Raw genomic sequence first — 16,538 nt, forward strand, 5'->3', positions numbered from 1 at the left:
ACTATCACTACCATACCTATTGCTACCACTACCACTGCTATTACTAATAACATGACCACTATTTCTACAACTTATAATTATATCATCAAAGAATAGGAAGTATCTCATATTCAACGATTCTTATGTTCCGTTTAATTATTCAATGATCTGAATTTAAGTAGTGATAAATCTTCTACTATTCTGTCGTATTAGGGATTTTAAACTATTTTAAATATAGTTAATTTATACTGAAATAGCATTGATGTGATGAAGCTTATGACAAAGGAAAATATCGAGGCGATCTACACAGAATGTACATATGACAACAAGAAACTGATCAAATTCAAAAACAGTAATAAGATTCAAGCAAACATTACTAGGTGAATATAACTTCAACACGATGCACATGCATGCGGCTATCAAGACCGAGTAGCTAAGTGGATAACATGATGGCGTTTGAAGCGAACGGTGGTGGGTTCGATGAGTGGAGTGATCATCAACTTTGAGGTGCAGATTGGTCCATCTGACGAGTTCCAAATAGGACGAAATACCTTTTACTGGATTCCATTACCGACCATCATCCTTTTCGGCTTATAGAATATAGATAAAAGTCTCAAATCATCTCCAACTAATAACCTTATTCATGTTATCATAAAATATTTTGTTCAAACCAATACATATTTCATCAGTTGATTTTCTACCCCACACCTCAACTAATCACAATGGGATCCAAGTTTGTCTTTTATCCATGCTTTATATTTATAAAGAAGAACAGATTTATCCTACATAATCGTTATTTATTTATTGGATTACATTAAAGAGAAAACAATAAAGTTGAATGGGTTATTTGTTATTAATGTCAGAAATTATTCATTACAAGTTGATAATGTTCTCATAGATTAACTGTTTCGTTATTTGGTAACTTCAGTGTATTATCTGTAAATGTAATAGAAAATTCCATCATGATGTGTACTACTCATAGAGATATGAGTAGTATATATAATGTTAGTCAGAAATAGAATGTCTGGCAGCAGAAGCAGACGAAGCTTGAGAAGGAATGAACAGGGACAGAAAGCAATTGACGTGGAAATTGCATGAACATTGAAACCTAAGACGATTGAATGATGTTTGCAAATGAAGTATTATCTGTATGTATCTTAGATCAAACTGAGGTTTTTGATAATCGTTGTGTTCATTTATATTCAATTTTTCACACTTGTGTTCTCGTTCACGTTATTACTATAATTATTTTACTACTGTATATATTTACACAACTGGGTCGGACTATAATTTAGGGACGATCTCTGAGTACCACCAGAGTGAACTTGAAAGTGTCCACCTAGTCACTAGATCGAAATGAGAGTTTTGAACTTATGTGAAGGATAAGAATTTTGATTGAGAACTGATGATTAGGCATAAGGTTTAGATTTCAGATTTTCATCAAGAACTGAAATCAGTTAATTTGATTAGACGCAATTTAGCCAAATAAATGAGCGCCGACAAGCAATCTCAAATCCACTGTGCACTGTACATTCTTTTCTTGGCTCAATGTGTTCGTCGCTCTTCCTATCCTCCTCTGGCATTCACGGTTTCAAATGTGGGTTTGCCTTATGACGCAGTTACGTGCTTTCCTCAGTGTGTGCACTATTCCCTGTTTTCTGATATCTGGTTTGTTCTCTCTCGCAGTAATTTGTTACTCATGGTGTCTGGTCAACGAATCCGAAGTATTTTGCTAAAACAACTGTTAAGAAACACTCGTGTCTACTCAATGATGATTTTTGTAGTTATCCAAGCCTCCATCCCACACACTCATACTGTCTCTAAATTTGTATTGAGAATTCTGACTTGGTGTTTGTTCACAGACAGTAGATTTGTGTTCCAGATGTTCGTCACTTGCAATCGTGCTGCTCTTGTTTTACCGATCCTCATCTTTACATCTCCATCAGGTCGACCATGTTCATCAATGATGCTGCCTAGTTATGCAGAGGATTTTTCATCCTCAAAAGCTTCTCTATCAAGTGTAATTCGATTGGTGTATGTTGTGTCGTATCAGAGATAAATGCTTTACACTCTGTGTGTTCGTTGAAGATTACTTCTGCTGAGGCTGCCTCTAAACTAGTCATCTTCACCTGCATTTGTTGTTGCGTGTACGATAGATAAATAGATCGTCTATTTTATTATTTCTTCTGCGAATCGATTATTGTTTTCGATAGCATTGCAACAGAAGATATCAATATTACATGATTTCCCTACTTTCAGCCAAATCTATTCAATCTTGCACTTACGTATTTCATTCTAACTGCTCACGAAATTATCAAGTTCTAACAACCACCGATATAAAACTAAAAAAATACAAACAAAATTACAAGCTTAATAAATATCAATACTAGTGGCTGACAGTTCAATGGTCTAGAAATGAAGTGTTTGTTCGGGAGGAACGAAGTCATTGTGTTCGACTACCTCTGAAGTGTAAGTGAATAGGCTTATATAAAGTGTCGTATGCTGAAATGATAACGATATTCATCACTTCCAGCCTTTTATTCAGGATCCTGGTAATGGTCAGCCGATCAGTTTAACCATGATAATACAATGAACATAGTGAATGCTTTGTAATTTGAAAATATATCACCATATCAACTAAACATCTGATGCTAACATGCTACATGGAAATCTAAGGTTACATTTAGGACAATTGATCAGTCAGTTATAATTTTCAAGTGCCTAATGGAATAAATAAATTGTTTACATAAAAGTGAGTGAGACCATAATTTATGGACGAGTTTTTGGTGACGTTAAAGTGAACTTGAGAATGTCCTTCTGGAGCCAAACGAGGTTTTTAAACCACTGTAAGGTATAACAATTATGTTTTACATTTGATGGTTGGGCATAGCGATTAGATTTAGGGTTTCCATCACGAGCTGAAATCAATTAAAATGCTACGACACTATTAAGCCTAATAGATGAGTGAATTCTACGTCGAATTCCAAGACCTGTTATTGATAAATGTGGTCGACTCGTTCATAAATTATAGTTTCGTCAACTTACTGAATATAAAACTAGATTTACTTACATAAATCAATATTGAATTCAATGATGCGCTTTTGTCGGTCACGCATCCAGCTATATAATAATTCGATATCTTAAAGTAAGAAAATATCAGTGTTAAACTTCAAAATTTTCTACAAATACACATCTAATGATACCAAAGAATAAACATTTTTAATATTCATGTGTGATTGACAAAGTTTTGTTTTCTGATCTGGATGGTTTATCACAATTTGTAAAACTTTCATCTTTGTTTATAACGCTTGTGACATAAGACAATCATGAGGAGATCCACACTGGATGTTCTTATGCCAATAAATGACTGATCAATTACAGTCTAATATAACATTGAGGAGAAAAAACTTAACAATACCAAGTGAATCTTTACTCATGATTACAGAAAGTGAACCCAGCCTCTTAATTGGTAATAATGCGCGATCTAGATTCTAAGGAATTTTCAAGTTTTACTTATCCCTTTTCCCAAATTCGACAATGAAGAATAGTTGAGATAATTAAGGGGAGGCGAAACCCGTCGTACCTCCTGGATAATGAGACAGTTTCCATGAAGTAACGTGAGCGGTCCCCGGGTGGTGGAGATCAGTATAATCACCCGCTCTATCTATACCCACAAATGAATACGAAGGCTACAAAGAATCACTGAACAATTAATATTGGTTCAAAAAGAAAGAATAAATGAGTCTGCCTGAAAAAAACAAAAAGAAAAGAAAGCAAGATTCCTTCAAAATGAAAATACAGAAAAGATAGAAAGATGTAGTGATTCTGCGTAAGCAATACAAAAACAGCTACTGAGCCCCCTCGTAGTTGTTTCATGCTCTGATGTTCCATTCTTCATCAGGAGGGCTCACTAGGCTTCACCATTTCAAGTTAACTAGAGCGAAAAGCAGAACTTTGCTATTCCACAAGGTACCCTTCAGAATAATCGAAATTTTGTGTTACATAAACAAATTCTGATTAAAACATGTAATATACTTCAAATATGGTTAGTAGCAAATGCACTATTTATTCCAATGTACCTGGTTCATTGAGTTGTCCCAGTTTCTCACATGTTTCATGGTTATATATACTTTTCATATCTGTTCAAATATGAGAAAGAAGATGAGCTCCACAAGTTTCTTAATTCAAACATAACTACGTTGAAGTAGTCGAACACGTCGACAACTTCACTTATCTTGGAAGTCTGATCAGCCCTAATGGGTTGGTGTCTGACGAAATCTCAGCACGGATTCAAAAAGCTCGTTTGGCTTTTGTCAACGTACATCACCTATGGCGTAGACGAGATATCCGTCTATCAATTAAGGGACGAGTATACTGCGCAGCAGTTCGCTCTGTTCTACTTTACGGCTGTGAAACATGGCCATTAAGAGTAGAAGATACTCGTAGGTTACTAGTATTTGACCACAGATGCCTTGGAAATATTGCTCGCATCTGCTGGTATCACCGGGTAGGTAATAGTGAGGTCAGACACAGGGTATTAGGAAACGATGGTAAATCAGTTTATGAGGTGATGAATCTTCATCGACTGAGATGGTTGGGCCATGTGTTACGTATGCCTGAACACCGATTACCACGACGCGCTATGCTGACTAGTATTGGGGATTGTTGGAAGAGAGTTAGGGGCGGCCAAACCAAAACATGGCATCAGTGTTTGAAGTCACTAACTTCTAATCTGAGCCATGTTGGCAGATGCAGACTACCTGGTTGGGGTCCGCGTGACTATCGTAACCAATGGTTGGAGACTCTAGGTGACATGGCTCAGAATCGATCACAATGGCGTGGGTGTATACACTCTTTATCTTCCCTTAAACCTTGAGACTAAAATTGCTTCATATCTCTCTTCCTTCCTGTACTATATCCTTATATACAACCTATAATTTATATACTTCTACCAACACTAAATTATTCACTATGAATCCGGTGTTCATCTTGTTGTGCTAACGAGGTATGGGAGCTTGGACCGATGCATATATGTGCCTGGTCCTACTATGTAGCTGACTAAGTGACTAACGTTGTAAGCATATCGATAATCCCTTTTGGAGATTCATGACGTATAAATCAAATTCACGGTTTGAAACATTATCAATGAAATATTTGAAATAAGACAACTTCCCATACCATGAAATTAGATACCACTGAATTGAATCCACAAGTTTGAGCAATCAAAAGAACATCATCTTCCACGATATTAGCGTTACATGTCGCTGACTATTTTCGACTATAATAATTAACACCTTAATTTTACTAATTTACACGTACATGTTATATGAATAATACTTCTGTCCCAAAAGCCTTGGTAGAGCGTGGGTGATAGTAAAGGAAGCTCTCCCCATCCAAATGCTTTCACATGGACACACGTATACAGCCAATGACACAAAGGTCCTACTCACTGCGTTCTCGTGAATGGATCATTGTATACGAAATTGAGATGACGAAAAGCAAATTCTCAGGCATTAAACCAGGTTGGTGAACACAAAGGGTTCACCTAGAGGAGTTGACGAACCCTGATTCCAAACTAATGATATACATGATGATTTTTTTAATTAAACACATCAGTTTGCTCAGACTAACTTTTGAAGACGAAACTTTCATTATCAAAACATTCTTTCCATTTCGGTGATTTCGGATAAGTTATGTCTACAAAGTTTAATAATAAATGTGATCAACAGTAATTTGAATAAAATTGAAACATTAAATTAATGAAGTAACGCTATGTTTCAAGAAGTACTGTATTTTGAATTAATGGTCATTTCCCCAATGTACCGTATACATAACAATAAGATGAACGTCATTTCATAATAAATGAATACATGTATAATGTTTATAGACTATGAAATATTCAATAGTTGCATACATGAGTCGATATAAGCCATACCACGATTGAAAAACCGAAATCATTTGACGGTCAATTCACTCTAATATGACACTACTGAGTAGTGTGAATCCATGATTCAGTCCGTCGGATTCTAACCCAAGACCTTATCGGTCTTATCGTCAAACGCCTAACCTGTAGACCACTGAGTTTATATCCGATGGTGTCAATGTCTAACTTTAACCAATCCACGGAATTGCTGAAGATTGATACGTCTTGGGTTCAAATACCTTGAGTGCAACACTAGGATGAAACCACTGTTCAATACTTCTAGGTTTTCCATGGTGGTCTATTATTATTCAATTATTGAATTACCGAATATCACTACAAAAGCGCACTTCTGATATAAAATATTCATTTATATTGACACTTACCAAACAATTTTTCTACATGGTCCACATATTTTAGAAGTTCTAGGATATTTAAAAGTGTAATAGATAAAATGCGTCAACTTAATTGAAATGTTCTAGTTCTGGTATACATTACACATATTAAGACAATATAGGAAATTCCAATTCACAGAAGAGTCATCAAGTAGTTCGGTTCTTTTAAATTTTCCGTTTCTCTTTGACCAGTATTTTCAACTGATACTGGGATATGAATCATTCAATGACGCTTGAAGAGATGTAGTTAAATGATCTTCATTTGAAATCACTTCATAACAAATGATTGAAAAAGTGCTGTAGTGGATGTATTGTTAGGAGCTGAAAGTTGGAGAACTCATACTACTATCATCAAAATAGTCCAAGTATTTATGAACATTTATCTACGAAGATACTAAGTATCCATCATCTGGATATCATCTACAACAACCTACTATGGTAGAGAACATCTCAGCTTCAAGCTAAAGAGAAAACTATATGGAAACTCTGGAAGTGCATAAGACGTACACTACAGAAATCATCAAACTGCATTATTTGATGATTCTCAACTTAGAATTTCACTAACGAAACGAGGAAACAGGAAGATCAAGATCGTTTATTGAAGAAAACAGAAATGAGATTGATTGATAAGTTAATTCTCCATGCCCAAAAATGATACACTTTTATAATAAAACTAGTTATTAACGAACCCTTCATGAGATTGAAATTATATTCATTGTGCAAATATTTGACCAAACATTCTATATCTGTAATAAAAATTGTTTGGAGAAACAGAAAACACTTATCCATCAATGTTTATTTTCAAGTCAACGTACTACTACTACGACCATCAAGTTACACCAGTTACCCCTCCTGGAGGAACATAGGCCGCACACCAGTATTTTCAATCCAACCCCGTACTGAGAAATCCTTTACAGTTCTTTCCCGTTAACATTCATCCTTTTTATATATGTTTCTATTTCTCGACGTAATGTGCTCCTTAGCATTCCGTTTTTCCACTTCCCTTCCGGATTCCACGTTAGGGCATGCTTCGTAATGCAGTTTGCCTATTTCTACAATGTGTGTCTTATCCACTTCCGACGTCTTTTTCTTATTTCTCTCTCAGTAGGAAACTGGTTTGTCCTTTCCCATGAAACGCTGTTGCTGATATTATCTGGCCAGTGAATGTTGAGTATTTTCCGAAGACATCTGTTTATAAATACTTGCACCTTCTTGATGATAGATTAAGTAGTTCTCCACGTTTCAGATACGTACAGTAGGACTGTCTTGACGTTCGTATTGGAGATTCTCACTGCGAAATTAGTTGAGAGTTGTTTTGAGTTCTACATGTTCTTTAATTGTAGAAATGCTATCATTGCTTCGCCAATCCTCGCCTTTACATCTGCATCCGATCCTTCTTGTTCATCAATGACGCTTATCAGGTACGTGAATAAGTAATTAATCAATTAAATAATTAAACTTACAATTATTAAGTGATTGTAAATTGACATGGCCATATCTTTTAATCTCTTCTAAATAAATAAATAAATCAATTTGAAATCTAATGTACAATATCAACTTATTTGAGTATATCAAGTATTCTTTTATGAAAAAAAACTAGTTATAATAGTAATGTGTTTTTGATCTATTTTAATAAATCAAGAGATCTTATCCAGTGCGATCTGATTTCATCTGATTAGGACTATTCTTCTGTAAAATTGAATGGTTAATATAACAAATTGAGAAAATTACTCACTATTTTACAACTTATCGAAATCTCATTCAACAAGTTTGTAAACGAATACTGATCATTATCAGAATGAGGGTTCATGGAATTCATAGTAATTTATTGGTTGAATTAATACGTCGATTTAAGATAGAACACTATCGAAAACCTGAAAGCACTGGAAGACCATTACTTCCTAATAATGATACAGATACTAGCTGAATACAATGGTGAATGTTAGTTGAACACTGTGGATTGAATGACGTTTAACAATAACATGGTTGAATGCCGACCAGCTCAGTGTTCTAAAGGTTAAGCATTCATGCACGAGACCGAAAGTTCAGTGTTCCAGTTCTTTGTATAGAATCGTGGATGCACACTGTTGAGGGGTTCTGTACTAAGACGAAATGACCGATTAGTGCTTCTAGCTTATCAATGGTACTTACGTACTTACACCTGTTACTCCCAATGTAGCATAGGCCGACGACAAGCATTCCCAAACACATTCTCTACTAGGCATTCCTTTCAAGTCCCACCCAATTGTTTTTCATCCCTCTCATGCCAGTCTCCATTTCTCGGCCTAATGGGTTCATCTGCCTTCCTACATTTATTTGGTATTCATGATTCCAACTGTGGGTTTGCCTTATGACGCACTTACGTGCTTTCTCCGATGTCTGCACTATCCGCTTCTCCCTGACTTCTGATATCTGGTTTGTTCTCTCTAGCAGTAATTTGTTACCCATGGCGTCTGGTCAACAAGTCCGAAGTATTTTGCTAAAACAACTGTTAAGAAACACTCGTGTCTTCTCAATGATGGTTTTTGTAGTTATCCAAGTTTCCGTCCCACACAATAAAACTGTCTCTAAATTTGTATTGAGTATTCTGACTTCGGTGTTGGTTGACAGACAGTAGATTTGTGTTCCAGATGTTCGTCACTTGCAATTGTGCTGCTCTTGCTTTATCGATTCGCACTTTTCATCTTCATCAGATTCACCGTATTCATCAATGATGCCGCCTAGTTATGTAGAGGATTTTTCATCCTCAAAAGCTTCTCTATTAAGTGTATTTCGATTGGTGTATGTTGTATCGTATCAGAGATACCTGCTTTTCTCTCTGTGTGTTCGTTAAAGATTACTACAGCATAGGCTGCTGCTACATTGGTCTTCGTCTCCTGCACTTGTTGTTGTGGTGCAGTATAAGAGCCAGATCATCTGCATAGTTAGATCATTTACCTATATCGTAGCTACCAATTGTATCTTTTTTTCCTTACAAGTGTTGAAGTCTCCGTGATCCAGTCTATCAAGAGGAGAAAGTGATATGGTAAGAGGAGGAACCTTGACTGACACCGGTCTTAACCTCGAACAAGTCCGTCAACTGTCCTTCGTGCACGGTTTCGCAGTTTAATCCATCATTGGAGTTCCGTATGATATTGGCTATCTTCTCAGACACTCCGTAATGTCGAAGGAGCCTCCATACTGTTGTCGTTTCCACGCTATCAAATTCTTTCTCGTAGTCAATGAAACCTATGTAGAACAGTGACTTCCATCCAGTCGATTGTTCCACAATGATCCATAGAGTTGCTGTTTGACATTTACACAATCGATTCGTATGGAATCCAGTCAGTCGAATTGGGAGTTGGGCGACTATTGAGTGCTTCCTTGCTTTTCACTGGTCGTCCTGGTTTACGGCAATTCCCAGCAAGTTTATTTGATGTGTCATACAGTTGTTTCATGTTTCCTTCTCTTGCAGTCATTTACGCTGTCATTCCTAAGTCTTCCACATGCTTGCACTTGTCGGTTCAAATGCTCTTCTGCACTTGCTAGTTTACATCTATGTATTCAGCTTGTGCCTTGGCTTCTTTTGCTCTTGTTCGACTGACAGTCAGTGACGTCTTCTCGTTCCTCCTTTCTTCAATTTTATTCAGTGTAAGAACAGCGGTTCACTCCTTGTGGTGGTGCTTCTTGTGGCACAGAATCCACTGACATGTTGAAGTGATTTTCTCCTTGATACCTTTTCAGTTGCCTTCCACAGAAGTACCCTCTCCATTGAGTGCGTCGTGAAAGTCCTGAAAATTATTGTTGAGGGCTATCTTGAATTCGTTGAATTTGTCAGTAACCTGAATGAACGTCATTTTGAACCTTTGTTATGCCGTATCTTCTATTATCCAGTGCTTCTTAAGTTTCAATTTCATCTTGACTATCAACGAGTAATGACCCGAGGCTATATCAGCTCCTTTTTTGGTTATCACGTCCTCAACTCTCTTGTTTAGATAACATCGGTACAACTCAATATTTATGTAGAGCATTTTATTTTCCCTGATTGAAGTATAACAGCAGATCCCCTGAAGCTAGCCTTTGTTGTCCTAATAAATATCAACGTGTTACACTGATTCGAAACACCTCCAGATTGTATTTTTTCATTCCTGTAGCAATTTGAATTGCTCTTCCGGCTCCATATTGTATGAATATTACATGTACCTAAATTGCTGGTTGCTCTGAGTGTCAGAAGGGACATCAGCCTCATGTCCTCTGAAAGAGCTCTGCTTTTATCATGAGAATACCTTCCAACTCCCATGCTAGAGTTTAAGTGGTTTGAATTATTTTTTCTCATTAGCGTCTTTCAGCCACTTACATTTCTACAGAATGAAGTCGCTAATCCCATTCCCAAGTGTTCTTATTTTGCCGAGTTGGGGAACGCAAGTAAACCTAATAGAGCTCCAAGCAGAGTTTTTTAATGTTAGTATAGCTTAAAGCAAAAACTGAATTCAAATATTTCATACCAATACAAAACTTTACTCCGTATAACCCTTAGCGATTTTCAGCACTTTACTAACTTTAAACATGACTGAAAATAATTGGATGTAGTTTGCTTCTCTGAGCTGAATGATTTTGATCATCGTTCTTTTATCATCCTTGTGAATAACATCATCAGCACAAACCTCTCGTAGAAGTTGAAGGTTTCGAATTTCTCCACATGTGCCTCACAGCATATTCTGTACACCTCGATTTCGATTGGTTCTTGTTGACCTTAAATTTGTCATTGTTACCTCTTTGTTTTGGTTGCATTTTCCATTGATTTGATTTTGTTACTATGTGTTCTGACGATAGTTTCTTTTTAAAGCTTAATCTTCCAGTCCTCTATGACGTGTTGGTGTTTTTGGATCCTGTAATGCACGTCCGTTATCACAAGGTCTACCATTTTTCTTCCTAGAAAAAAACATAGTTGTTCTCGAGTAGAAGCCTGTCTTTTGGTGAAATTCTCCAAAAACAGCAGTAAACAACAAAAGTATCATCCCAACCACACATAAAAGTTATTTGAGAAGCGACAACGAGACTGCTGATAACCTTTGGTATAGGTGTTGTTCACAAACCAACAAAACCCCAACATTCAATCCTACGCAAACCACAGGATGAGATGGCAAAAGAAGTCAAACCAAACATCATCTGCAAAATGAATTGTGCCGATTGCGAAAAACACTACATCGGACAAAGCGGAGGCAGAAACAAAGGAACAAAATCAATCCAATGGTAAATGCAAACAAATCAGAGAAGTTAACAATGAAAAATTTAAGGCCAACAAGAATCAATCGAAATCGAAGTGTACAGAATAAGCTGTGAGGCACATGTGGAGAAATTCGAAACCTTCACTTTTACGAGAGGTTTGTGCTGATGATGTTATTCACAAGGATGATAAAAGATCGACGATCAAAACCATTCAGCTTAGAAAACAAAACTCCAACAAAATCATTGACATGAGCTACAAATCGTCTTCACCATGACTTATAAATAATCTTTATCAAAAATTCATTAAACCATCCCCATGAAATTGCGTTTCAGTTTACTTCATATTAACATGTTCGTATAATATAAGATAAAGGATGAAGCCTAATTTTATCAAATATTGATATTCCATTATGAACGTATATTTTAAAAAATTAAAGAACATCTCATAAACTTAACATTAACTTACCAGTTTTCTGTTTGATACGTTGATCAAAGGATCTTATTGACTCTATATTTGACTGAAGTGATTCTATAAATCAGACAATAATAACATTTAATGGATAATAGAATATTTGATGGTTGAGATCATGGATCAGTTGATGTTAGACCACCATGGTAAACCTGGAGGCACTGGACGGTCTTTTCGTCCTGTCACGGGACTCTTCCGTAGTGCGCATTCAATATCACGATTCTTGAGATTCAATCCTTGGACCTATCAGTCTCGAGAGTGTATGCGAGTCCTTCCAGGTTATCATTGTATTCTAGCTTCAATTAACTCATGACCTCAACTAATGAAATTATTTATCCTATTCCTTCATTTTCGCATTCAATTATAACAAAATGTTCATTCATGCTCAAATGATCTTCATACGTAAACCATCATACTCATCTGTATTAAAAACACGAAAAATTAAAATGCCAATATTGTAAATGTTTAATCAATTAACAATATCTTCAACAAGAACACTTACCATTTACCTCCTTTAAATCATTTATTATCATTTGTTTTTTGAAATTTGAGTCTAATAAGAAAACATAATGAAATCATTCATAGTTCTTCATTTGAATAACATATATATATTTCAATAGTTGAAATCATGAGTCGTTTGGAGCTAGACCACCACTGAATACGTGAAAGCACCAGACAGCCGTTTTCTCCTATTTTGGAACTCCTCAGCAGTGCGTATCTAGGATTTTGCCTCGCGAGACTCTAACCCAAAACCTATCGGTCTCAAGAACGAGCGCGAGTTCTTCCAGGTTCTTTATGGTGGTCTAGCTTCAATTGAGTCTTGAATGGAACTATGAATGTTTTGTCGAAACACATTTATGTATATCTGATATTTTACCATTTGCTATGGATTCATAAAGAAATAATTGAAGTAAGCTAAGAAGAAATAGAACTGAATTCTTCATCATTTTCATCAAAATTTCATTCATTATTCTTCTACTTTTATACCATTCAAAACTGATTTGTAATTGACGAGTTCAAGGTGATTCAAAATGAATGATAAGCCGGTCATATGAGTGGTCACTAAACATAAACACCAAAATTCCTGGTTTAAATAAGTTATACTATACATAAGCTAGATAGTTAATCAATCTAAATAGAAGTACATTGCTAGGCATTTAAGTGACTTTCTTAGAATAATATTGTATGTATGGTGTGGTTTTACGAATCGGAGAACTTTGATGTTTTTTGGAATGTTTTGTTAATCATTTCTAGGTCATTTATTGTGATCGAAACACTATTCATCTGAATCTGTCTTAGTGTTAAAATGATTTCTTAAATTTGTTGAAAGAAATAAAACAATAGTAGTGATAGTATTAGTGTTGATTGTATTATAGTTATATGTGCCATTTCAGTACATATCAGTATTCATACTGTGGTGTGTTGAGGATGTTGACACGTATAAGTGTGGTGTGCGTTACTTATATACACACAATGAGTAAATAATGATGGTCGGACATTGAGTTTATTTCAGTAGAAGTTCGATAAGGAAATAACGGAAACGAAACGCAGTCGGTATGAAACTGCATGTACAATAATAATCAAAGACTATGGACTGATATTTGCGGAAGGAATGGTCAAGATTGAGGCAATTGATTGACAGTTAGAAAATTAACCATTTACTGCATGGTTGTTGGATTTTACTGAGATAGTTTGTAAATGTATTTCATTATCCACACTCGGCTTCTTGTTGGCTACATTTGGTGTTGCTGCCAGGATATAAGCAACCCATACCACACTCGTCCTCCTTTAAAAAATTTGTTCTTGTTCACTACGTAAGTGGTATGTATCACCAACGAAAAGTGAAATGCTTAGTAGCGGAAGGTTAGAAAAATCGAAGGAAAGAGAATGAGAACATAGAATGTTTGGTGTGGAAACGAAAGAATAATGAAGTGTGAGACGATTGACTGATATTTTGCAAATGAACAATGTGCTATATGGTTCTCAGATTCGACGAAGTGACTGTATAATTTTGTATTCAAATATATTCTATTGTTTTAGTGAGTTATATTTCTATGGGATTGGGTCACCAACGCCATGTTCAATTCTCCTTCTTTGTCAAGGCCTTTGAGCGGCAGTAACTTTGAAAGTGCTACATGCGCAATTGTAAGTGAATCGGGCATCTTTTTAAAAAATCATCAAACTGCATCACGGAACAAGCACTGACATGCAATCCTGAAGGGAGGTGAAAAGGAGGCAGATCAAGAAACACATTACTTTGACAAGAGAAACAGACATGAAAAAAATTAATAATAACCCTAAAGAACTGAAAATTATTGCTCACAATATCTAGAAAGGGAGGTTCATAAAGTGGTTTTTGAATTCTAGGAATATATATTGGCCAAACAAATGGTTCAACTAGCCAAATAGTCTGCTATTCTAGACCCTAGCTACTGAAAGTATCCTTCTGCCTATCTCCGATTGATGGGTGCCATATCGACACTTAGTACCAACGGACAACGATTACTAACTGGAATACACGTGCATTTGGATAGACTATGTTTTATATAAGCCTATTGTCGTCAAGTTTAACGGTGGGCTTCTTCGTATAATTTTCAACAGTATTATTTGGCCTTATCAGACTAGGAAAATACAGTTCTTCCTGCTTTGCTCCAAAGCAATTGATAATACTTTAAAGAGTATCCAGAGGTCAGTCAAAAATTAGTTCTGGTAATTCAGACCAAATGAAGAGCTTATTGAATCACCGAATCTTTACCCATTAATGTGTACAACATTCATTGGAAACCTTTTAGTGATTCATAAAAAGCTTATTACTACCTGAATCATCCAATTAATTTGAATTAAGCATGAGGTGGTCAAACAAATCCCGTAGAAGAAATCTTCCTAAAATAACACCAACCAGAATAAACACATTTAACCATTCAAACTCTTCCCTGAGAGGTGAAGGAAGAATTATGACGCCTCAGAACAAAGTCCAAGATTTTTCGAAATTCACAAGGCCGATGCTCCTTCTCACAACCAGGGCAACGATTTTTATAGATACATGAAGCTTCCAGACAATATGACAGACCGTAAAGACCAGCGAAATAGCAACAGAAATTATTAGATAAAAATTGACATCAATCTGAAACCTATTCAAATCAAGCTGGAGAGCAAAGGCTAGGTACGGGGAAAATGCTATTGTATTCCGATCATGAAGAGGGACAATGTTCCACACACTCAGGATGTTGCTTATGTGCTGTCCAGAGAAACACGAAATGGACTTGTAGGATGGGAATCTCATGGATCGAAAATCATCAAATCATCTTCAAAACAATGTGTTAGGAAATCACAATGGGTGTTACCGAATTTTATGCACCAACGAATGACAACAACGATGACGATAAAGATCAGTTCTATGAGAGACTGTGGTCAATCATAGCGAAGTATTCAAGAAAGGATCCAACCATCTCGATGGGAAATCTGAACACCAAAGTTGTAATGGACAACACAGAATATGAAGATAGTATGGGACGACATGCACCGGGAGAAGGAAACAAATATGGTAAGAAATTTTCAAATCTCTTTGTATTCAACGAAATGGTTATAGGCGTCACAATACTTCCACACCAACACATACACAAAGCTTCACTGATCTCACCGGATCACATTGCACAGAACCAGATAGATCATATTTGTGTCAGTGAAAAACTCCGAAGGACACTGGAAGACATCAGCAGCAGAAGAGGAGCTGACATAGTTTCAGATCATCACCTGGTTGTGGCCAAGATGAAACGCCAGCTAAAAAACACTGAGCTGTTGGGGAAACGGCAACACGAAGGTTCAGTACAGTCTTACATGAAACAGCGGTGGAGGACAACTGGAAAGTGATCAAAGAGTCACTAACTTCAAAGTTTCAGAAAGTTCTGGGTCGCAGCAAGCATCATCATAAAGAATGAATCTCTATGGGAACCCTTGATAAGAATGAAGAAAGAAGAACAAGAAGACAGCAATGAACAACAGTCGAACCCGACCAGAGACAGTCAAGGCACACGCAGAGTACACATACACAAAAAAATAGGTGAAAATATCATCAAATCCGACAAGCAGATATATATGGGAGAATTAGCAACGACGGTGGAATTAGCTTCAAGAGAGGAGAATGCAAGACAACTTCATAATACAACGAAGAAACTAGCAGAGAGATTTAGTTAACCAGAGAGGCCACTCAACGCCTGAAATTTAAGGAAACAGATAAGTGGAACATCTCGAGGAACTCTTGAATAGACCAGCCCCATTGAATCGAACAGACATGGAAGCAGAACACACAGACCTTCCTATGGATGTCACTCCACCAGCGATCGAAGAAATCAAGATGACTATCAGACAAATCAAGGATGGGAAAACATCAGGACCTGACTCGTGCTGAGAATTCTATATTGTACCAGATTATAATATTGAATAAAGCCATTGATAATAATAATACCAGCTGAAGCACTGAAGTCAGTATAGAAGTATATGCAAAAATGCCACACATTCTATTCATGAACATTTGGGAAGAGAAACAAGTGCAAACGGTCTGCAGAAA

This window comes from Schistosoma mansoni (genome assembly GCF_000237925.1).
Source record: "Schistosoma mansoni, WGS project CABG00000000 data, supercontig 0167, strain Puerto Rico, whole genome shotgun sequence".
Classification (NCBI taxonomy): Eukaryota; Metazoa; Platyhelminthes; class Trematoda; order Strigeidida; family Schistosomatidae; genus Schistosoma; species Schistosoma mansoni.